Source organism: Rattus norvegicus, chromosome 3, assembly GCF_036323735.1.
Source record: "Rattus norvegicus strain BN/NHsdMcwi chromosome 3, GRCr8, whole genome shotgun sequence".
NCBI classification, from domain to species: Eukaryota; Metazoa; Chordata; class Mammalia; order Rodentia; family Muridae; genus Rattus; species Rattus norvegicus.
Window position 1 is genome coordinate 72,823,868 of NC_086021.1, and position 24,767 is coordinate 72,848,634.

Genomic DNA, 24,767 nt, shown 5'->3' on the forward strand with positions numbered 1-24,767 from the left:
ATTGTAGTCATACATGTCTTAATATTTTTTTAACAAATTTAAGTAATTAATTTCATTATGTACGAGCCAATATTAAATATGAGGAAATTAAGGAGAGTAAAGAAATCAGGAATACAGGGGGATCACCTCAAGTGAGAGAAATTGAAATCAAACAAACCCACATTGTCCACATTTCAAATTATTTCCTTATAGACATATTGTAGTTCTGTAAATAATTCTATTTTCAGATGATGAGAAAAACAGACTGGCCAACTGCTTTCAGACTGCTTGATCCTGTCAATATTTTCATTAATTATTCGAGCTTTCAGTCTCAAATTTTGCAAATACTTCCCTCAATGTAAGGGTAAAAACAACGATTTTGTCAGATCTTTTTGTTATTGTTGTTGTATAAAAACTAAGACACTGTCAAGTTTTTTTTTCTTTTCTTTTTTCTTTTTGTTGTTGAATGAAAGCTAAGACATTGTCAAGTCTTCCTGTTTGTTTGATAGTCCCCCCACTTAGAAGCATATGTATTTTTGCATTTTGGAATGACTTAAATCCTTCTTCATAAGAGGGAGCTTGACAGTTTAACCTTTGGGCAAAGGATAAGGAGGGTATAAATTGTAAGTGACTTAAAGGACATGGTGGCCGTGTGATGGCTCAGCAAGAACATACTGTCTATAAATCAGAAACCTTTACTAGACACTAAATCTGCCATGCATTCCTTTTGGATTTCCGGACTGTTGAAATGCAAGAGGAAAGTGTTGCTCTTGCTAAAATCAAACTAACCAAACCCAAACAAAGTCAAGTTACAAGTCCAAGTGGAAATGCAGGAGGGGGTGACATCTATGGAACATGGCGGCATGCTGGCACACATTGTGCTTCCCTCCTGTGTGTCAACACGCACATAACTGTTCATATGTGGCTCCCACTGAGCATTGACTAATAAACAGATCAGTGACTACTGGGGGTTATTTTTTCACCAATAACTGAATTGTAAGTTTAAGAAACCCAAGAGTGAATTGCCAGGATTAGGTGAAAGACGTGGAAGGGTGATGCCATCAGAAGCTATAATAATGTGAAAGTGAGTTAGAAAGAAACATTTTCCCTAAGTCTGGAATATATTGCTTTTGTTTTATACCAGTCATAAGTTACTAGACCGTTTTATGTGCACATAATGTCACCAGAAGTGCCTGTCTAACAGAATAAAAATGCATTACCAATTCTGCTGTGATGACCACAGCACAGAAACTATTAGTGTCATTTGTCACTGTGGCATAGTGTCTAATAGTTTTAAAGAATGGGCAGTTGTAGCAACTATTTGACATTTTAAAGATACTGTTTCTCCTCAAACACATTCCATTGACTCATCAGGTCTGAGGCCATTGGTTTGTCCACTCATGTCATTTCAGGGAGATAATAGAATACACCCTAGCCCATTTTGAACAGCACTAGTATGTGAATGGCCTTTAATAAGTCTCTCTCACTTAAAACAATTGTTTATCTTTTATTATGTTTTGGTGCTGTGTAAGTTATCACAAAACAAGAAAATAGATTATATATATATATTATATTATATTATATTATATTATATTATATTATATTGAACAGATCATCCAAACTGAAAAATCTGCTTCACATGAGATACTTAGAGGACACGCATCTTAGTGTGCTTGAGAATACCCATGGCTGAGATACCCATTAACAAAGCAACTAAGGTAGGAAATGATTTATTTGGTAAGGTTTATTTGGCAAGATTTATTTGCAGGTTGCAGTCCATCATGAGGGAAATTCAAGACAAAAAAATAAAGGAAGAACCTGGAGGCGGGAAGGAGACAGAGTTTCTGCAGGAATGCTGCTTACTGGCTTGCTCTTCATGGGTAGCTAGACCTGCTTTCTTATCCAACAGGGCAATCTGCCCAGAGGTGGCACTGAACTCAGGACTGAGCTGTCCCTCAGATCCCTCAAGAAAATTCCTCACAAAATTGCCTATAAGCAACAGTAATAATGTAACTAATAATAATAGCTAATAAAAGCTAATAGTATTGAATACTTTGTGGGTAATAGTCATTTTCCTGTATTGCGTATTTTATTCTTACTTATCAACATTGTAGGTATGAATATCATTACTTTTAATTTGGAGCATGGGTTACAGGAGTTATGTGATCTTCTCAAGGCCTTGAAGCCATTAAACAGAATATCTGATACAGTAAAGTCTACATTTTATAATCTGTAGATTCTGAATATCAATTCAGAAACTGGTTGTTGTTAAGATGATATTACCTAGCCACTAATATTCTTTCTTAGTTACTTATTCAGAAATATCCATGAATATTAAAGGTCAATTATGTTAAATGTTCCAGGAGCTACAGAATAGTTTCTTCTCTTATTTACTCTATTTAAATGTGAAATTACATTTTTTGCTGGCGAATATAGATTTTATATGTATCAGCTTTTGATCAATACAGTTTATGACGAAAACAGAGGTATGTGAAAAACACAGTTTCAGGTCCTGGCAAGCTTGCTTTGCTGAGCATCTATGAACCCTTTAGTTTAGTGAGCTAGCACTATGTCCTTCCCAACTGAGTCTGGCCAGCCTGCTACAGTGTTCAGCATCGAATCAACTCACTAGACTGGAGTTTGCTGACCCTCTACTCATAGCTAGCCTTTCACCCCCAGCAAGTGGTGATGGGAAACTCTGTTCCCTCTAACCTTTGGGAGACACAGAACACCTGGACAGAAGGAGAATCCATCTTTGTCCTTCTCTTGATACCTTTGATGATTACCTCTGTGGCTGTGTAGTTTGACCAAGGTATGCCACGATGTTGTTTTGTTTTTCCTCTCAAGTTTCAGAGTAGGCAGCAGCTGTGTCCTTGGTGAAGTTGTTGAGTAGTTGTGGAAGTGTCTGTCCTCCAAGTCCCCGTGAGTTTCAACTCCAGAGAAGATTACCAGCACAAGGCCACGCCTCTTGCCTGCATCTTTTTGGTTTTTGTTCACATTCTTTTCTACTTCTCTTTCTCCCATTCTTCAGGGAAACTCCCTGCATGCTTACTTGCTTACCTTTTCCACTTTGTTGACTAAACCCTTGTTCCAGGTTCCCTGAGATTTGTCTCCTTGGGAGTGTTCTTCTCTGTAGCACGAGGTACTTTCCGTTTACGACATAGGTTGAAAGACTCTTGTCTGAACTATTGATTTACACAGATCAAACTAATTGCTCAAAGCCCCAGATCTGGTTCTTTAGTTTTTGGGGTTTTGTTTTGTTTGGTTTGGTTTTATAGCTTTCTGACTCAGTCTTCCTGTGTGGCATAGGTGGATTGCTCTTTGCTCCTTAAATATGGGCGAAAATTTGAAGTAAAAGTAATAAAAAACCAGAGGCTTTGTTTTCACATAGAAATACTCCAATGCATTGCGAAATCTAAAGTGGAGTGAAATGATAACTGTGCCTACTCATCTGTTCATCTGTTTCAATAAACTAAAATTAAAAACAAAATATTAAATGTGCTGTTCATGTGTATCCATGCTCTAGCTTGAATAATGTTCCCTAGTTAAAACGCAATGAGGGCAGGAAAGCTTTTTCTATTATAAAACTCCACACAGTGTCAGCCAGCTTGCTGTCTGAATCCAATCAGGTTCGTCACAGTAGACCCGGCTTTTGCTTATGAGTCTGCTGCTCTGAGCCAAGCACCGGTGAGGAGAAGGAACGATGAATAATTCTCTCCTTCACTAAATGCTGAGAATAAGTTCTCAGAATTCTTTTCTGACCGAAGGTGAATCATCTCTCAGAAAAGACCCTTCTAAGCAATTTCTAGTCAAACCTGCAGTCACCTCCATGTGTTCTGTCTGGTAGACATGTACTTAATACATCTTGTTCTACCCTTAAAGCAAGTACTCTGTGGCACACATACCCTACATAATCTTCTAATAGACATGGTTTTAAGATGAAAATCTACAACCAACTCTTTTAAGTGGATAGTACCCAGAAAAACAAATATTCATAACTAACATTTCTGTTTTATTGGACTTTTTATCGGATTTCTTTATTTACATTTCAAGTGTTATCCCCTTTCCTGGTTTTCCATCCATAAACCCCCTATCTGATTGCCCCTCCCCTTCCTCTATGAGGGTATTCCCCCACCCATTTACCCACCCCTTCATGCCTCCCCGCCCTCACATTCCCCTACACTGGGGCATTGAGCCATGGCAGGACCAAGGTCTTCTCCTCCCATTGGTGCCCAACAAGATCATCCTCTGCTACCTATGCAACTGGAGCCATGGGTCTGTCCATGTGTAGTCTTTGGGTAGTGGGTTAGTCCTTGGGAGCTCTGGTTGGTTGGTATTGTTGCCCTTATGGGGTTGCAAACCCCTTCAGCTCCTTAATCCTTTCTCTGACTCCTCCATTGGAGACCCTATTCTCAGTTCAATGGTTGGCTGCCAGGATCCGCCTCGGTATTTGTCATCCTCTGGCAGAGCCTCTCAGGAGACAGCTATATCAAGCTCCTGTTAGCTTGCACTTCTTGGCATCAGCAATATTGTCTGGGTTGAGATTGTTCTGTTATTGTTGTTTTGTTTTGTTTATAAAATGGGATGCAGCATAAATCTGTTCGCCCTGTTAGTCCTCCTGTAATAAAATGATCTCCAAGTCTGACTCTGTTATCCAACTCAAATTAGTAATATATTGAAACCCGAAGAGAGGGATAGCATTTTAAGTTGTACAGGAGAGATATCAAAGCTCCATTAGGGCTAGGTTTTCAGGATAATGAAGTCTATTCTGGGTCTCCTTCATTATAGTATATAATCTGTGGAAAGGCAGCATGAATTAAAGATGATAATGAGATGAGAATGGTGGCAAAAATTTAAATGCCACCACCCTGGGGGCTAAAGTACAAGTGTCATAGCAAACTCTGATTGTCTGGATGAGCAGTGAACTCATGGCAGGTCTGGGCTATTTATAAAAGCATAATGATAATAATAGCAACAATAATAAAATTTATAGTGAGGATCAAGTGACTTGAGTGTTTTAGGACATGATAGCTTTATATTTTATAGACTTTACTTTCATAAACATAGACTGTTTCTCAAACTTGTCCAATAGATGCAATCTTTAAGGATTAAAAACAATTACAACTTTTTTCACTGAGCCCAGAGTTAAGTAAGTTCTACTAAAATTTTATTTTAAAGTATATACATATAAAGTCAGATATAAATGCCTCATTTTAATTCCTTTTATGAAAGATAATTATAAATCAACATGCTGTATTATTACATTTTTCCTGTTTAGTACAACCTCTCTTGGTGGCATTTTTGGTATTATTTCCATATTTATTCCTTAGGGTCAAAATGATTGTAATCACAAGTGCTGAATTTATACAGTTGTATATTAAACCACTATAGGAAATGTAAATCTAAAATGTAAAACGTAAATTAAAAACAGAGTCATGATATTAAAATATATAGTAAAATGATAAGATCTTACTTTACTAAATTATTAGGAATTAATTTTTAAAAATGATATGGAACTCAAAGTGATATGTATTTTATAAAGTTAGATTAGAAAATTTTAAGTGAGAACCGGGTTTGGTGGTGCACATCTGTAACAACTGGACTCTTTAAGTGAAGGAGTTCAGAGTCATTGGCCCCACAGACCATCCTAGCTTACATGGCATCCTGTTGATAAAAAAAAAGGGAAAGAGAAGCAATAAAGAACTTAAATTCAGAAAGTATTACTTACATGCATTTGTATAGACTTATTCATGTATGCGTATATTTCTACAACACCAATAGTAAGAGAAAAATTGGCTTTCAATGTGAGAATGGGAGGGGCTCAAAGGAGGTTACATGGGAGAGAGTCATAAGAGGAAATTGATATAATTTTATTTCAATTAAAATTATGTAAGTCCCCCAAAACCAAACCAGAATTATGACTATGGCTTAATATTGTCAATGAAAAAAAAAGATATTGAAATCAATCTAAATATCTAAACCTATATGTACACTCAGGTTTACTACCTAAAGTGGGAGAAGGCAAAACAGACAAATAAACCAAAAAACCAAACAACAACAACAGCAACAACAACAACAACAACTGCCATTGTCCTTCGAGAAGAAAGATTTCACATCTTGAGGGATAAGCTTCACTTTAATTGCTAGCTTGTATGTATAGTTCAACCAGTAGTAAAGTTGATGGCAATCAGTCCTTCATAAAACTTGAAAATAGTGTGGAGTCCTATCTCATTTTTCAGTAAAGAAGCCGGATGTTCTGGTTCATTCCGAAGTCTTTTCATATAACGTTCATATGTTTGAAAAGACTGCATCTCTCCTAGAGCCTACGACCTCTGTATCCCTATGGAAGGTATGGAATTTGTTCCTGTTGAAAAGAAGTCCTTTCAGTTTAGCTCCCCGGTGAGAATCTTCCTATAAGTTCATAGAAATACATACAATGGCTATCTAAACTTAAAGGAAGATGTATTCTTTGTTGATATGAACACCAATTACTCATGCTGGATGTCTTCTAAGAACCAAGACGAGTGCCCCAAGATCTTTATAGAAGAAAATGTTTGTCTAATGCAGTGGTTCTCCACATGTACCTCACGACCACTTTGGGTCAAATGACCTTTCACATGGGTTACCTAAGGCCATTGGAAAATATAGATATTTACATTACCATTCATAACAGTCAAATTACAGTTATGAGGCAGCAATGAAAATAATTTATGGTCACCACAACATGAGGAACTGTATTAAAGGATCACATTATTGGGATTGAGGACCACTGCTCTGACACACACCTAAGTAAGGAATCAAAACTTCAGTACATATATGACTTCAGTTCCTTCCTCAATTCCTTCTTTCCCTCTCTTACACCATCTATCTCTTCTTCCCTCTTTTCTCTTTTTCTCTTCTCTCTCTCTCTTCCTTCCTTCCTTCCTTCCTTTCTTTCTTTCTTTCTTTCTTCCTTTCTTTCTTTCTTTCTTTCTTTCTTTCTTTCTTTCTTTTTTCTTCTCTCTCTCCATCATCCTTCCTTCTGGAAATAGAGAACAATTATAGCATGACCTATTATGCGTACATTTTATAGATGAGAAAATGCTGTTTCATACAACTAAATAGGCAACATTAAGGGAGATATTATTAAATGCAAATCAGGACCAAACCGGGCATGTATTTAATGAATTCTGTAACAAAAAATCAAAACAGTGTAAAAACTACTTTAGATGACATTATCTCAAGTCAGCTGCTCAGCTAATATTTATGAATCATGTCTTTATAACTCTAACTTCATCTGGAAAACTGAGTGCCCAACCAACATACTTCAGAGGCTTGCGTGAGTAGTTGTTGTAGCTCATGAAAATGGCATTGAAATGTCTTAGGATTTGTTTTCATCTCTGTCTTACTGGCTCAGCTATGAGTTATTGTAGAGGAAAGGTTGTGACCCCTAGGAACTTCAAGAAATAATGGCACTAGGTCTGAAGTAAACTGAAACTTTGAAATGTCTATTATATTTATATGTAGCAAATATCATCTCTAAATCCTGGAGCTCTGGAAAAACTAAGGCCAGCCCTCCATCTCTAATTCCAAACATTTTTGTTTCTGTTTTCAAAATGTTCAAGTTGTTTTGTGCAGATTTTAATATTTAATGAGTTCATCTCATTTGACCTGCTCAAAATCTGCTCAAAGGGCACATGGGAAAGGCTTGTATTATTAGAGATTAGTTCTAAAGACTGAATGTCATGATGTGATGTCTCCGAGACTTACCAGAGAAGGAGTAAGTGACCATTTGAAAATCATAAGAAACCTTAAAAATTTTCTCTACGGTAATTATGTATTGTATGGCTTGAGATCGAGAAGCCTTAAGTATCTGTGTCTGCATGATTGCTTACATTTTATAATCTCAACACAGTAATTTCTTTAAAGTATTTCCAAATGGCCATATTCATGAAAAAAAATAAGTATCAAAGAATGACCTTGAAACACAAATAACTTATTGTTAGAAATCAAGGATTATGAGAGATAGAAATTGCATCTTCTCTTACTGAACCCAGACCCAGCAGTCCTCTGCTGTATATGTGTTGGGGCCTCATATCAGCTGGTATATGCTACCTGCTTGGTGGTCCAGTGTCTGAGAGACATCAGGGGTCCAGGTTAGTTGAGACTGCTGGTCCTCCTACAGGGTTGCCTTCCTCCTCAGCTTCCTCCACCTTTTCCCTAATTCAGTCACAGGGGTCAGCAGCTTCTGTTCATTGGTTGGGTGCCCATATCTGCATCTGACTCAGCTGCTCATTGGGTCTTTCGGAGGGCAGTCATGATAGGTCCCTTTTTGTGAGCACCCCATAGCATCAGTAATGGTGTCACCTTGGAGCTTTCCCTTGAGCTGGATCCCACATTGGGCCTGTCTCTGGACCTCCCTTTCCTCAGGCTCCTCTCCATTTCCTCCCCTGCAGTTCTTTCAGCCCCTAGCCCTCAAGAGACTGAAGGCTCCAGGGAGTTTAGAGGTCTGGAGGGGTGGGGGGATGAAGAGGTAGGGACATCCTCATGGAGACAGGGTCAGGGAGGAGGTATGGGATGTGGAACAGTCAGAGGGTAAACCAAAAGGGAAATAAAATGTAAAAAAAAGAAATAAAATTAAAAAATATATTTTAATTTCCAAAAACATAAGTTGGAGGCAAGGCTTACAAATAAGAGGTAATTTGTGAATACAATTACTACTTTAACTGTTGAAAGTTGCAGTTTAAAGACACAGGCTAATTATCGTGAATATTAAAGACTGCCACTTAAGAAATATAGAAATTTGTAGAAAACAAATATATGTGAAAATACTAGAAAGGCATTCTGTTAATCATTAAATGATTAAATATCTCTCTTCTAATCATTACATATTTCATTGTGCACAAAATATGTTTTGATTTGAGACAGCGACTCCTGCATCCCACTCTGGCCTTGAACATACTTTTTAGCTGAGGCTTACCTTGAACTCTTGACTCACCTGTCTCAAATTCCTCTATGTTCTGTAGCTACAGCCTTGCCTGGCAGCATCTGATTCTACAGTAGAATTGTTCTGAATAATGTTTTCCAAATTGCATACTTACCTTAAATATTAAATATGTGAAACCTCTATGGGATTTTTTTTTCAGCCTGTCACAAACAAGTAAGAGAGTATAAATTATCTTTTGACCTTTTTGAGCCAATTTTCTCTGGTTATGCATCGACTGTTAAAATTGCGAGTGGTCTAGAATCTCAGGCAGTTTGGATTCAAGTGGCTATTTTAATTAATTAATTTAATTATTCTTATCAATGTGTTTGTGTGCATACCTGTTTTAAACAAGAGCTCATATGTATGCTTACACTGGGGTGGTGCTGTCTACAAAAACGGAGCAACAGATAGTTACAGGCTTGGTGAGCCATGATGTGGTTCTGGGACTGGAACTGGGGTCCTCTTCCAAAGCAATAAATGCTCTTAAACTCAGCCATCTCTCCTGCCATTTCAAATGGCTATCCAGCCAAAATAATGTTAGACACAGCCTACATTTTGTGACCAGAGTTTGGAAAACCAGAGACCAGAGAGAAGGCAATGGTAAGGTTGTTAGTAGAATCCATTTAGAAAGCTTATTATTCAGTGATAGACTTCTTACCAAAAGATAATTTTTAAACTACACTTTTTTTTATTAGTTTATTCTTTCCTCACTTATCTTTCAGGTATTATGTTTGTTCTTTTTCCTTTTGATATTAAAGTGTACGGATACTTCCCCAGAATTGGGAATTTAATAATTTAATTACACGGTTCATACTTAATTTTACCATAATTATATTCTTTCGTCTCTTTAATCTTATAATGGCCCCTCCCCCTTAGCAAGAATTTCAAGTAAATTGGTTCAAACCCCAAAAGGGCCTGAGAGCATTTGTAATCCTAGCTGGCTATGGAAAATTTTCATTTGCTTTAAAAATGGCTTTGTTCACAATGGGGTTCTATTTCAAAGTGTTATGGAGGAATGGATCGTATTTACCTGAGTTTGATGTAAGACTAGCCTATTTGTCATTCTTATTATTTAATTATTAGACTGAAATAATATTTATTATTAGACTATTAGTCTCCTTTTCAATATATTTCATGTGTCAGATGCTGTCCATCCCAGCTTGGACTCGTAAAATATGTACATGGCGCCGTTTGGTAAGAGTGCCTGCCTATCCAGTACTGGCAGCCACATTACCAGCACCTGTCTTCCCGGCTGGCCTTTGCTCACAGGGTACAAAGTCACTTAACACCATTTTGGCCTCCTGACAGCTGTATATAAACTGCCTGTGGTTATAAAAGATATAAATTCTGTTTAAGAAAGTAACACCAAAAAGAGCAAAAATGGTCTTCAATGACTGAGCCAACATGGGGTTTAAAAATAATTGCTGTTTTTAGTCTTTAAATTTGCGAATGTGCTGACTTCGTTCAGTAGGAACGTGGTCTGCATTCGTCTGAGTAGTCCATCAGCACCTACTGACAAGTGTCTTCTCAGGTTATCTCCTGGGTTGGGAGAAAGTGGGTTGCTCTGGTTTACTGCCGTCTTCATTTTCATGTAGATCTTATCTCAATAACTGTCATAGTTCTTCCATTCTTTCCTTTCCTTTTTGCTTATTATTTCAATTGTCTATTTTCCATAAGAAGCTAAGCTTTGTAGAGAATTCTATTTCTCTGTTCTTGGAGCACACTGTGTCACACTGTGCATTATAGGTGTCTTTCATAAACGTCCCTTATGTGGAAGGGATGAAGACTTCATTTTACTGGCCAGGAAGAGAGTAAATATTCTTTCTTACATAAGCCCTGACTCACAGTCTTTTTAATAATTAAGAATATGGGGCTGGGGATTTAGCTCAGTGGTAGAGCGCTTGCCTAGCAAGCGCAAGGCCCTGGGTTCGGTCCCCAGCTCCAAAAAAAAAAAAAAAAAGAAAAAAGAAAAAGAATATGAATGAGACTTTTGGTTTTTAATCAAGGTATACCTTAATTACAACATGATACACATATCTTAAAGACAAAATTCAATGAATTTTGCTTGTTGACTGTGTCTATGTAATCAGTATCCTGATCAACATACAGCATTTGTCTATTGTTACTAAAAGTTCCCTTATGATGCACCTCTGTTAATCACATGTAGACATATATTTGCATAGTAGTAGAGCCAACTTTACCTTGTCTAAAAGTTCATAGAATGTAACCAAAGAGAATGTGATTTTCAATAGTATGGACCTGGCTTATTGTATTCAATGAAAAGTTCCTAGATTTGTTTACATTATAGATGATGGATTTCATTATTTTGGAACAAGATATTACCCACATTAAAAATAACAGGGACAGTAATGTAATGAAAACTTGTACCATCACAGGTACTGATATTCTGTAAACTTACCTTTAGAGGATTGTCAGTTATGTCTTTTCTGAATCTCTGTTCGCTTGTTAAGAGTCTCATATATTCTTAGAAGAAGCATTTGGAAAAGCCACAAAATTCATACCTGTGTACTACAAGCCTTCGCAAAGAGATCATTTGATAAACCACGCAGATGAGGAGGTACGGTTTTAGATCTGGAAACAGCCTGGGCATCTTTATATCTCCAAGTGTCTGCCCAGCTGCACCTTTGGCGTTCCTTTGCATCCACGTAACGCCGTGAACGGTTATGTAAGCATAACAGGTTGTAAGATTTTGGAGCTACAAAATTAGATGCTCCACTGCAAATCTTTCTTAAAACATATTTTCTGTGACATAAATATTTAAGGCTGTGAAGGGTGGGTTTGGCTAGAATTCCTAAGGAACGTCACAGAGCAGTGTTGTCTGTTTGCAGGCGGCTTAAGAGGCTTTCCAAGAATAGCTTGTGGGGAAACGGATTTATCCATTTTGAATTATCGAGTTGAATTAGAGCAGTCTGTACGTCATGGCCAAAGACCACTTTTTGTTGTTGCTGTTGTTGTTGTTATTCCAAAAATGAACACATGGAATTCGCGTTGATATGGAAGAGTGTCTTACATAGCATGCTGCTGGAGGAACAGTGCTCCAGCCACTCAGGTCAGCACTGCTGCAGGATTGGTGGGGTGCTTAGGATTCCAGAGATGTTAGGTCAGAAAGAAGAAATAGATTTTAGGTACCCCACCGTGTTGGTATACCTCACAGATGAGTAAAACGGCATGTTGATTTTAAATTTAAATGCATATAGTAGTAAATGCATGTAGTGAGTGAAACATTTCCTAGGGGTGGTTAAGATCCTTGGGTCATAAATGAGATAAAGAAAGAAAAGGACTTACTTTTGTTGTTCTTGTTTTGTTCCTCAAGACAGAGTTTCTCTCCGTACCCTGGCTGTCCTGAAAATCACAATGTAGAACAGGCTGTCCTCGAATTCAGAGATGACTCTGCCTCTCCTGGGATTAAAGGCATAAACTATCACAGCCCGGCAGAAAAGACCTTTTTAAGTGTTCTCCAGATGTAAATTTTTGTATGACAGCTTGATGCAAGATATGTGGGAAATTTATTCAGTGTCAGAAAGAGAATCTGAACCACATACAGCACAATATTCATGTTTCTTATGTGTTTTTTCTTCCCCTTAGATCTGTTAGAACCACGTCAAGGATTGCTGAGTCCAGGAGTGGAGAAAGGTTTATGTGAGAAAAGAGACCCTACTGTCGGAAGAATGCAAGAGATTTCATCATAGGTAACCGCCGACTCCTATCTTTGCTTTTATGTTGTTCGGGAGTTACTGAAACTTGTATAAAGAAGGATGACAACACGGGAAACATGAAGATGATCGGGGTTGGCTTGTAACATGTTCGCTTTCGTGATTATCATGTTTACTGCGAAGTAGGTCGGGAGTCAGTACTCAGCAGATACTGTCTTCACATTTGAATCCGGGAGACTCGGTAAAGCCAGCATCCATGAAATGCAGTGAGCTGACCACTTCAGACTTAAGTCAACAGTAGGAAGGACTGTGACATTTTTCCCATGTGACACCCAGAAGGCTGCTCATAAGAGCAGTCAACTGGCACCAGCGAGAAACTCCAGGGCTGACACTGTTCAACCTTAGTGCACTGGTATACGACAGAAGTGGCGAGTTCTGTTGAGGAGCAGTGGACATTGTGCTTTTTGAGTATTTCCCATGTTTCCCTGCTCTCTTTATCCTTTCATAGGACTCCTGACTTAGAGGAATTGATTAAACAAAAATACTTTGGAGTTTCAATTTTCGGTAGTTAGTTGTATCTAAACATTGCCCCTAATATTGAGCTTGTCCCAAGAAATTTGAGCATAGTATTCCCCCCTTCATCTCCAGCACATGCTCCCTCGGAGGCATCACAGACATGGCTTAGTACGTACAAGATCTCTCCTCCTCTGGCTCTGAAGTAGCACAGCAAAGTCTGTCCTAAAGGTGATGAAGACATCGTTGTCCATGACAGTTGTATTTTTGTCAGACTCTTTTCCACGTTTAAGCGACTGTAGATGAGTCTTGAACCTGTTATCTATGTAGCCATTCAGCAAAAGCTAATGGTTTCGATGACCATGGGGCACAATGCAAACCCTGACTGAATTCATTAGTATACAAAGCTTGAGACTCAGGGGACCTGTACCCTGTTTCTGCTGCTTTCCTAACTTCCACTTAAGTAATAGGAGCTGTCACCTGACACGCCCCATGGTATTACCATGAAATATGGCAGAAGAGGTCTTCATCACAAGTTAGAAGTTGTGTTATCTTAGCAATACTCTTATCTTGGTTTGTTTTTCCAGATTTTTTTCTTTTTCTTTGTTTTGTTTCTTTCTTTACACAGGCTATCTTTCATTTCAGACAGGTTCATGGTTACAGAAAAGTTCATTTTGGAAAATACAGAGAATTTCTGTGGGCAATCCTTCGCTACACGTGCAGTTTCCACTGTTACAGAATCCTGTACTTGTGTAATGATTTGTTATAATTGATGGCTCCATGTTAATATACTCCTACGTCCACCATTATAAACTGATTCCCTGCTAGTAGGTCTTTTCTGTAGTTTTGGAAAAGCTATAAAATGACATATTTGCATCACTACTGTATGTATGCACCGCCCTAAAGCTTTCTGTTCCCCTTATTCATCCCTCTCTTTCTTTGCTGATATTCTGGCAATATTTTCTGAGATTCATATTTTTTCCTCTTCCAGAATGTGACGTAACCTGCGTCATACCTAACATGTAGGCTTTTCATGTTGACTTCTCCCATTTGGCAAGGGTATGTGTGGGCATGCATGTGTGTGAATGTGTGTGTGTGTGTGTGTGTGTGTGTGTGTGTGTGTGTGTGTGAGATCATAGAAGATTTCTTTACATATCACAGTTTATCCATTCACCTGCTCAAATTAACTGTAGCTTTAAGAGCTGCTTACGAAAACGCTGAAAGCATCTGTTTTCAGACTTGTAAGCAACCAGTTTTCAACTCACTCATATGTGTACCCAAGGAATATGATGACTGAACAGTCTATTAATAAAATATGATTTTTTAAAGGAAATTGCCAAACTACATTTCAATGCAGTTGTCACATTTTACACTCCTACCAGCCTGTGAGCAAGTTCCTGCTGGTCCTGATCCTTGCAGTCCTTCCCTGTTGACAATACATTATTTGTCACCAATGTACTGGAGACAGCGTGCTTTTCCATTGTCTGTGTTTGAATAGACTTAGTTACCCTTTAATTTTCATTTCCTAGGAAACTGGACACCTAGCTGGTAGCATCTTGTTGAGTATTTATTAGGTAATAACATTGATTAAGAATTTGAACTTTTTCCCTGGGCCTTGCCAGTTGTTGTAATTCTATTTTGTGAGGTACGTGTGTTTGTTACAACAGTGTGACCCATCATTCATTGCCACAGTTGGCAAAGACTCTTTTAATAATTATCATAATTAAAATATGCACAGAACCTCAAAACGTTTTTGTTCATAACCAAACTATGCATCCTCTGTGGATCTACATTAAAATAGATCATGTTTGATGCTGCTCATCTAGGCCTGTGCCATGAACAGCATTTCATGCAATGCCTCGCCACCTAGAATACACCCAGTTGTCTGATTTGGAAGATAAGTGGCCCTGGGTATAGTTACTACTCATATGGGAGACATTCAACTAGACTTACTTGTGTTTGCCCTAGGTAACCCCAAACTTTGAATGAGTCAGCTATGGTATTTATATTTTTATGATGGTATGAAATTAATTTACATCCATTTCTATGACTCAGTTATTTTAATTTGGACACCTTTGCACTAGGTTATTGAGAAAAGGAGACTTTTAAACACAGACACTGAATACCCACACATGCCCCCTGTTTTTCTATTGAGGAACATAAATGGGGTACAACCTCCGACCAGAGATACCTCTAAGAGTTGAAGGATGGCAGAAGCATGAGGTCTCCAAATCACCGTTTCCCATAATGAGGAGGTCAGGGTTGCTAAGCAAAGAAAAAACAGAGCAGTCAGGGAAAGACAAAACACTGTTACTTATGATTCCAAGAAAATATTGTTGCACATCTGCATACAGTCAATCACAGAGGGGCTTGAGATCATACCTGTAAATATAGATAAGTTCATTCCCCAATACATCAGGGGAGGGCAGAGGTAAGAGGCACCTTAGTGATAAGCATCATCCCTGAGTAGCTTGGTCTCTTCTGTGGCCCCCGTTTCATTGTTTGTTCCTTTGTGCTTTCATCCTTCTCATCTATCTTGTCCAGTGACAACCCATCATCACACATAGAACCTCTAACTAGGTGTCACAAAACATTTCCTAAATGTTAGAAATGTACAGCAGCTTGTCCGAGTCCACTGCCATGTGAAGAGGGGACTCTGGATTTGATTGGTTCCCATGATGCAAAGAGCCTGGCACAGTCTTCCAGCTTTAAGGAAGAAAATCAGCCAACAGTAAAGGAAAAGGATTAAAGAGAATGAACAGGAAATGCAATTAGCATGCTAATTAGCTAACTAAATGAGAACAAACCTGAACTGCACTATCATGGTGAAAAGGACAAGGAGGTGGTAGGTATAGAGAGAGATTAGGCTTGACTGGGTTGTATTTACTGATCACCCACTAGATGCTCAGTCCTGCCCTAGGCCTTTAGATGTTAGTGATGACAATATGCGACATCTTCTAACAGGCTTTTGTCAACAAAGATATTGGGTCTTCTTTAGAGTTCACGCATTGATATCCTGACTTCGGTCTACTCAGTTAGGAGTTAGAAACTTCAGGTAGTCACAGGAGTAAATGTTGAGAGAGTTAAGTCCTTCTTTTTGGAACAGGAGGTTCATTTATCACCCAAAATAGAGTTCCCAGCAGCACCAGAAACACCGTCCCTCTGATTTCAGCCTTCCTAGTCCTAGAACCTGCAGAAACAGATGTAGGCTGTTGATTAAAGCCATCTACTCATCTACAGTCAACAAGCAAACTAAATAATGTCTAGGAAACATTTGAAATGTATGTGAGGTGTTGAAACCCGAGTGCTAAGTGCAAAAATTACAAATTTGAAGAGAGTTAGGGAAATATAGGCGAAATGAGTAATAGGCTAAGATGTTGAGTATGGCAGTATTTGAGTTTTCACTGAGAAGCCTGAGCGGATCCTTAAACAAAGCGACATTTGAGCTATTGCTCATTGGAAGTGCACTCTAGGCGAAGGTAATGGAAAAACAAAGCAAAACAAAGCACAGCAGCCTTTTGCCCAAGTCCAGCCTCAGCCAGAGGGGGTCCTGAGAGCAGTGCTGGTTCACTGAGGACTTGGAGTCAGTCGTGGGTGCCAGCTGTCAGTTCAAATGCTCTCTCTTTGCCGGAGGAGTCTCATCACGCTTCCTTCTTCTCATTCTTCATTCTGACCAGAGAGCCTGGACCCAGTCTTTATTTACTAAAGTCACACCATCAAGGCTTTGACCATTGTTAATCATTTTTTTTAGAAACTCTTCAAATTATATAAATTTTAAGGATCCCAGATCATTAGTCTCAACCCCTGCTTCCTGAAAACAAAAACTGAACACAAAGCAAAAGCACTTTTCCACAGTTTTTTCACAGCCTGTTCTTCACGGCTTGCTGGGCACAGCTCCAGCGGTTTCCTGGTCCATCAGACAGCAGTGTTTAATAACTATTTTCATGTAAGAACAGAAAGGTGATAGACTATTAGAGTTAAATTTCTTACAAAGTTTTAAAATGTATGCAAGTAAAGCAGCTAGCTCTCGCTAATATCTCTCTAGGCATTATTATCTTCAATCTTCAAGTAGCTAGAACGAAGTACTAGCGTTTTATATGCTTGTACATCATCTGTTCATCCTCTAATCTATGCTCCCTTATCCTAGTGATTCCGCAGTCTCGTGTTCTCTCTTTCTAATGCTATTTGTACCTGGATCATATACCAGCCTTCCCGCTATGAAGTAGACCCATCTATCACGTGGTTGTTTTCTATAGATTCCTCCTTCTTTTCCTGTCCATACCTTTACTTCTCAGGAACACTTTATCTCTCTATTCTTGATGGCTCCAAGTTCACTCTGGCTAATTAATATAACAAGTCATTGACCTGGAGGGTCCATGTGTCTCCTCATAAAATTCCAAGTTTAACCAAGTCTCTCAATGAGCCGTCTATACAAAGGGCCATGTAGGCTTTAATAGCCTCTGTGGTTATGTTGTCTAGATCCTTTCCCATGACCCTAAAAGCCAAGCAGGAGACCTGTTCCTCGTCCTCCACAACCTCATGACCACCTCCATTCTTCATTCCCGAGAACCACGTCCGTTTCATTTATTGTGATGTGATCTGCTCCGAGTAGTGGGGAAGTATACCCCCAGAAAGAGGTTGAAAATAAAGCACGTAGATAACACAGCAGATCAGTTTCAAACAACAGTAGTCATCAGCTCACATAAGGTACCAAAGGCTGGACAGTGGTCCCTGGTCAGGAACTATGTCACGCCACTCCTTAAGCAGCTATGCTGGACCTGGCAGCTTCTACCATGTGGAAGGCTGAGGTAACAGGTAGGCTCAAAACCAGGGGAGACTAAATAGTAGCTCTATAGTGAGTTCCAGGCCAGTGTGTGCTACAGTGTGTGAAACCCATGTCAAAAGTAAATAATACATACATACATACATACATACATACATACATACATACATACATACATACAAACATACATAAAATAAGCAAGTAAAGGAATAAAAGATTCTCATGTGGGAGCCGGCAGAGGAAGTTCCAAGAATGGCTCCATCAAATTTAAATTCTAACTCAAGGCAATTCTACTAATTCCCAAATACTAAAGTGGGGGCTTTGTCAGCTGCGAGAATGTTCCCCTTTTGAATTCTTGCTTCAAGTCAGAGTAATTCTTTCTGTAAAGGAGAAAAGAGGTGAACTAAGAGAGAGTTAAGCTGTAGCCCTTGGGCCTTGCCTAGCCTTAAGTCTGTCAGAGCAGGCCAGGTGCACTGGGGAGCTAAGGACAAGGTTCAAGCTTCCCCTTGAAGCTGGCAGGAGGGCTTGGCTGAGAAAAAAAAAGGGCCTCCATAGCCAGTGCTCCTAGGTGGGAGCAGAAAAATGGGAAGCCTGAAAAAACAGAAACAAGAAGCCATGGAGCAGGCACAGGAGTCCTGGGCACCGGGACGTGGGAGCAGATTTTGTTGGCCGAGAGAACAAGCTTTGAAACTAATCTTGCTTCCTGTAGAGACGCCCCAAAAAGTCTGATCTGTGAAGAATTAGTAACATCTTGGGCAAGGAGTATATTTGTTTTCAACTATACATTATAGATATTTTAATACTATTTACAAGTCTGCCTTTGCTCAAAATGTGTTGATAAGTTTGACAGATTGACATGACAAGTGTTAGGCTGCGAAGGTGCCTATATGTTCATGTGTCCCTGCCTGCTCCTTTCTGTCTGCTCTGACGTCACCACAGGGCACACAGCACTGATGTCCTCAATGTTGCTCTATTTACAGAGCCTTCACATACCAAAGCATGGCGTTCTTTGGGTCACCGCTAAAATTTGTGTATTAATGCATAAAGCTTATTTATAACACTTGCTGAGTTTCCTTTTCTTCTAAAGCCTAACAAAATATATGATATAGTAGGAAGAGTAGAGCGGGCTGTTGGGTGGTGCGTAGGTAAAGTGCTTGCTGTGTAATCATTATTACCTGAGTACGGATCCGCCAAACCTGCATAAAAAGGTGGTCGTAGCATCATTGAGCCTCAAGGAAGAAAAAGGAAAGGCGGAAAACTAATTGAGGAAAAGATTCAATGGCCTCAAGACATGCTTTCATGGGCAAACACAGTGTCAGAGCTTAAACACACACACACACACACACACTTGCACACACTTGCAAACACACCCAAAAGCACACATTTATTGTGCTAATTGTATACTTTTTAAGTTTGTAAGAATACCATAAAGCGATAAGTCCTGATGATTGAATACATTTCAGTTAGAATGTTAATTAAGAGGTGTTTTGAAGTCAGGGATTTATGAAGTCAATACAAGTCAGCTTTGGTTCCTGTTCTCTCTACGGCATAGATTTTAGTTTTTAAAATATATCTTTCTATGCTGTGTAGCAAGCCTCCCAGGAAAGAGGCGCTTTGAAAGAAGTGAAAGATTAGATATATTAAAAATGGGAACATGTCTTAATATAAAAAAGAATGAGCTTATTTTTCTTGGAAACAAATTGACAAAGTGTGTCACAGTTAATGTGGCAGGTGGCAGGAGGTATTTGGGATTTCAGGATTAGTCGTAAGGGGCATTCCGAACAAAATCAAATTCCCATTCAAGGTCAGCGAAATGCTTCTTCTCTTTCCTCTTCTTCATCATCCTGTCTCTGCTATAATTCATGCTCAAAAAGGACATACAATCAGTCTTTTATAACTCTATAACTCCTTATGAATACAAAATTGCATGCCACTTCTCTGAAGAGCATTTACAATTTAAACAGGACAGGGAGGCGATATCTCCATTTAAAATAATTATAAAACAGCCTAGGAAAGTCTGTAATGTAAGACCTGGAGATTTTTATAGTGTTTTTCCTTGTAGGTGCACTTTGGTCTTTATTTTTGTATCTATTTCACATTAAAGGAACTGTGTGGTCTTCATAACTACAACACGATGGGATTCTCGTTGGCTTTAATTAACCTGCATTATTCTTTTACAACCCCACAATTAATTTGCCTAAGTTTGTTAGCAAATGCAGAGTTCCAACTGCAAAAGTTCTGTGTTGCTTTAATGATTAGCCTTTTGATTCTTGTGCTTCAAGTGGGGAGGGGGAAAGATGATTTTCTATTGTGCAGTTAGTATACCCAGTTTTCCATGAAGGCATTCTTCCAGAAATGACCCTTTATAAGGTGTGCTATTGGCCTCGTTTGTATAAAGTGGAAAATGCCAGTTGGGATGGAAAGACGGTAATCTAGGGTATTTATATAGGGGACTTGAGGATTTAACAGTAAAAATAAATCTATAGTAAAAGAAGAAAATTGTAATAAGAAGGACAGAGTCGAATCACTGAACTTGGTCACATTAGCCGTGGTTACTCAGAATAAAGGATTTTTTTTTTTTTTGGTTCTTTTTTTCGGAGCTGGGGACCGAACCCAGAGCCTTGCGCTTCCTAGGTAAGCGCTCTACCACTGAGCTAAGTCCCCAGCCCCAGAATAAAGGATTTTAAAAAGCATTTTTCCCCCATTAGCCACCGTAATGGCATCAAAAACCAGAATTCTTAATTTTCATAAACCTGGGTATGTTCATGGATTCTTTTTCTCTATCCTTCAATCTGACAAGTGACTGAAAGCATATGCGTTGTACAAGCAGAACAGGAGAGAAAACAACACTTATCTGACATCTGCGATCCTTATAGCAAAGTCTGCAATAAATTATGTTTTCCTTTTCCCAGCAAAGAACAAGGACAGGAGACTTTGGGAGGAGCTAAGTGAATCAGGGGAGAACATGGTTGGATTGTGAGCCTCAGACAGGACAGTGAAATTAACCTGATTGCTCTCTCTCTCTCTCTCTCTCTCTCTCTCTCTCTCTCTCCCCCCCCCCAATCATGTGAGCAACTCCTGGGGCTGGGTGTCAGTGCACATGCCTCTCTTTGGTTATGAATATGAAAGCCCACGAGATAGAAAAATGCCTTTCGTTGCTTTGGAAACATCATTTAAACCTCTTTGCATCTGAAGTTTTCTGAGAAAAACATCCACTTAATCTCACAATGGCCTCACAGGAACAATTTAATAGTTCCTCTAAAAGCCTGTAAGGGCTCTCCAGGTACAAGAAGCAGTTTGGCAAAGGTGTCCTCAGACTCTGTCAATCTTAATTTAAGGAATTGGAAGCTTGATGGGTTAGTTTACCAAGCCATTAGAGGCAGGAATAATTCTTCAGAAGTTGTTAAAATGCTAGTTGAATCACGACTAGGAATTACATGTTGACTTTGTGCAAAGGATGTAAGTTCAGTATGGACAATTTAGTTTCCATACTTTAAATGACAACAAATTAGGGAAACATCCCTGAGTGTCATTGAAATGACTTTTGGAACAGCCTCTCCTGCTTTGAATATTACTCCGAACTGTGGAGCTTGTGGGACCAACGTTGGCAGACTTCTGGAAGATTCTCTGTGGACATCTGGATTTTCTTGTTATGTACCTGCATCTCAGAGTTTCTGCACCCTGTTAAGCTCTCAGATTCAATGGCATTTTGAGGACAATTGCTCCAAGTGTGCTTATTATTAAGGAAGGAATGTTTTCCCATGGGCATATATCTTAGTCACTGTTGAGGAGACACCACGACCAGGGCTCTTCTTATAAACAAAAGTATTTAATTGGGACTAGCTCACAGTTTCAGAGGTTTCGTCCATTGTCATCATGGCAGGTAATGTTGTGTGCTGGAGAAGTTTGCTGACAGCTACATCCTGATGCATAGGCAGAGACAGACAGACAGACCGACAGGTGACAGACAGACATTCAGAGAGACAGAGAGACAGAGGCTGGACTTGGTATGGGCTTTTAAAAAATTGTTTTACATATATATATTCCAAATGTTGCCCCCCTCCTCCGGGTTCACCCTCCAAGAGGTCTCGACCATATTCTCCCTCCCCTTTGCCTCTGAGAGGGTTATTTTGGTTTGTTTGTTTGTTTGTTTGTTTGTTTGGTTGGTTGGTTGGTTGGTTGGTTGGTGGTTTTTGGGGAGTCTAACTTCTTGAGTTCTTCATGTATTTTGGATATTAGTGCTATTGGATGTAGGGTTAGTGAAGATCTTTTTCCAGTCTGTAGGTTGCCGTTTGGTCCTACTGACAGTGTCCTTGCCTTACAGAAGCTGTAAGGTTTCATGAGGTTGGTCCCATTCGTCAATCGTTGGTCTCAGAGCCTGGACCGTGGGTGTTCTGTTCAGGAAATTCCCCGGGGTGGAAGTGTTCCGTGCTATTTCTCACTTTCTCTTCTATTAGATTCAGTCTATATGGCTTTATGTTGAGGTCCTTGATCCACTTGGACTTGAGCTTTATACAAGGTGATGAATATGGATCAATGTGCATTCGAAAAACAAAAACCCAAGAGAGCAAAAACAATTCTCAACAGGAAACAACTTCTGGGGGAATTACCATCCCTGACTTAAGTGGTCCTACAGAGCAAAAGTGATATAAACCACGTGGTATTGGTACAGAGTCAGACAAGGTAATCAGTGGAAAAGAATTGAAGACCCAGAAATAAACCCACACACCTCTGGACACTTGATCTTTGACAAAGAAGCCAAAACCATACGGTGGAAAAAAGAAATCATCTTCAGTAAATGTGCTGATATGGGCTTTGACACCTCAGAACCTACCCCCAATGACCCACTTCCTCCTCACATCTGCTAATCCTAATCCTTCTAATTCTCTTAAAGTGTTGTAGTTCCTGGTGACTGGTCATTCAAACACATGAGCCTGTGGGCCATTCTTATGCGAACCCCCACTATGTGTATGTTAACAAGCAGCAGTAATTCTCTAATACGTTGTTAACACATAAATAAGATGAATGTGATTGATGATCCTTTTAATTAATGATGTTAGATTCTTGTTCACTTGCTGACTCCAACCAACTGTATGAACAAATGGCAAAACCCTTCTGAAAAATGATGAATGGGAGGAAGTTGATCCACACAAGGTAATTGATTATGGGATACTTAATGAGTTGGAACTCTTAGGGCTATATAGTTCTGTACTGATAGCAATTCAGCTATGCTGTGTGAGAAGTGGTACCATTCATTCGAATAGGTTATATTCTTGCATTGCTGTGAAAATCCTAAGGAAATAATAACACTTTTAAAATTGATATTTAAGGGTACAATGGTGCAATCAACACCAGGGACATTTTATTAAAGTTCAAATATCAAGTAAATGACTATATTTTAGCTGTATAAGAAGTAAGTGCAAATGTTTTTGAGTTGACTATTGAATGTGTGTGTGTTTGTGTGTTTGTGTGTGTGTGTGTGTGTGTTTTTAATTTTTTTGTATCATTGGCTCCAAATTTGTCTTTTTTTCCCTAGTGTCTAATTTTTAATTACCAAGTTACTAAGTTTTTCCACTTAAATATGGTTTTGTTTTGTTTTGCTTTCCTTTGTTTTGTTTTGTTTTGTTTTAAAGATTTTCTGGGCTGGAAAGATGCTTCAGCAGTTAAAATTGGCAGCACTAGCAAAGGAACCAACCTCAATCCACAGCACCCACTTGGTGCTCAGAAATGTCTGTCACTGCAGTCTCAGGGGGATCTGATGCCTTCCTCCCACCTTCATAGGCACACAAGTTGTACACCGATATACACACATACAGAAAAATAAATTTAAAAAATCACTTATTAAAGTACATTCTGGTTTTCTTGCCACTGTTCAAATTTAAAGGCAACAATAATAACTTAAATATTAAATTTACAAAAACTTTGTATAAAGGTTTAAATCTGCCTTTTACTTGTAACATTTATAAAGAATCCAAGTTGATTAAATCTAGATGGTGACGGGTTTGGTTTCTGAAGACAAATCACAGAAATGCTAATTCATTTGTCTCCCACAGGTAAGAAAGGATGCAATGGGGCTGAGCCACCACTGGGCCACTCTTACAGTAATGAAGAGCCTTGGACTTTCCCTTCAAGTGTCCACTTATGTCTTGGCATTGAGCTTTCAGTGCAGTGCTGTGTTTGAGACAAGTATGTGAGTGAGTGGCTACGACAGCAAGACTCTAGAGGGCCATTTCTATTCTAAACCTTTAAAGTAGGAGCCACTTCAAAGTTTTATACATGCTAGTGAAGCAAGCGTAGCTGAAGGCTCCTGTTATTACTACAGGCTAATATTTTCTCTTCACAATAGAAGCGTGTGATAGAAGCCCTTATGGCTTATTTGTTCACTCAACTCATACTGACTGAAAGTCTCCTTCATGCTTGGCACTATACCTGGTGCTAATGGCTAATGTTTCCTAAGGGAATATATATTCGTATGGCTTGAACATAAAATGGCCTCAGATATTCGTGTGTTGAAAATGTCCCAGTCTGTGAGATGCCACCACTGGTTTGAAATCAGCTTTTAGGAGAGGGGCCCAGGCTGGAGGAGTAGCCCACTGACCACTCGCCTTTAAGAAGGTTTAACTTGTTGCTTGTCCTTCCCCGTCTGTCTGCCTGCCTGACTCCCTGAGTGCTGTGGCTCTGCCATATCTTTCACCCTGGTAGTTTGTCCTGGCCCTGGGCCTTAAGCCATCCAGGCAGACAGTCATGGCCTGAAATCTCTGAAAATGTATCGAAAATATCTCCCTTACCTTAGGTTGTTTTCTCACCAAATTGAGAAGCTAACACAGCCCCTATGATTAAGAAAATAAAATTG

At 39.1% G+C, this 24,767-nt stretch overlaps 1 protein-coding gene across 8 annotated transcripts in view; it reads left to right on the top strand.

Annotated features, from left to right (window-relative positions):
- The window catches only part of B3galt1 (Beta-1,3-galactosyltransferase 1), a 573,038-nt gene that overhangs the window by 162,458 nt on the left and 385,813 nt on the right, over positions 1–24,767 (top strand). For 7 of the 8 annotated variants that reach the window (XM_017591942.3, XM_039105589.2, XM_017591945.3 and 4 more), the window contains one exon: positions 12,551–12,654. The gene's annotated coding sequence lies outside the window, so the exon portion shown is untranslated. Of the gene's footprint in view, positions 1–1,590; positions 1,698–12,550; positions 12,655–24,767 lie in introns of all 8 variants that reach the window. The other variant, XM_063284268.1, reaches the window with a different exon arrangement.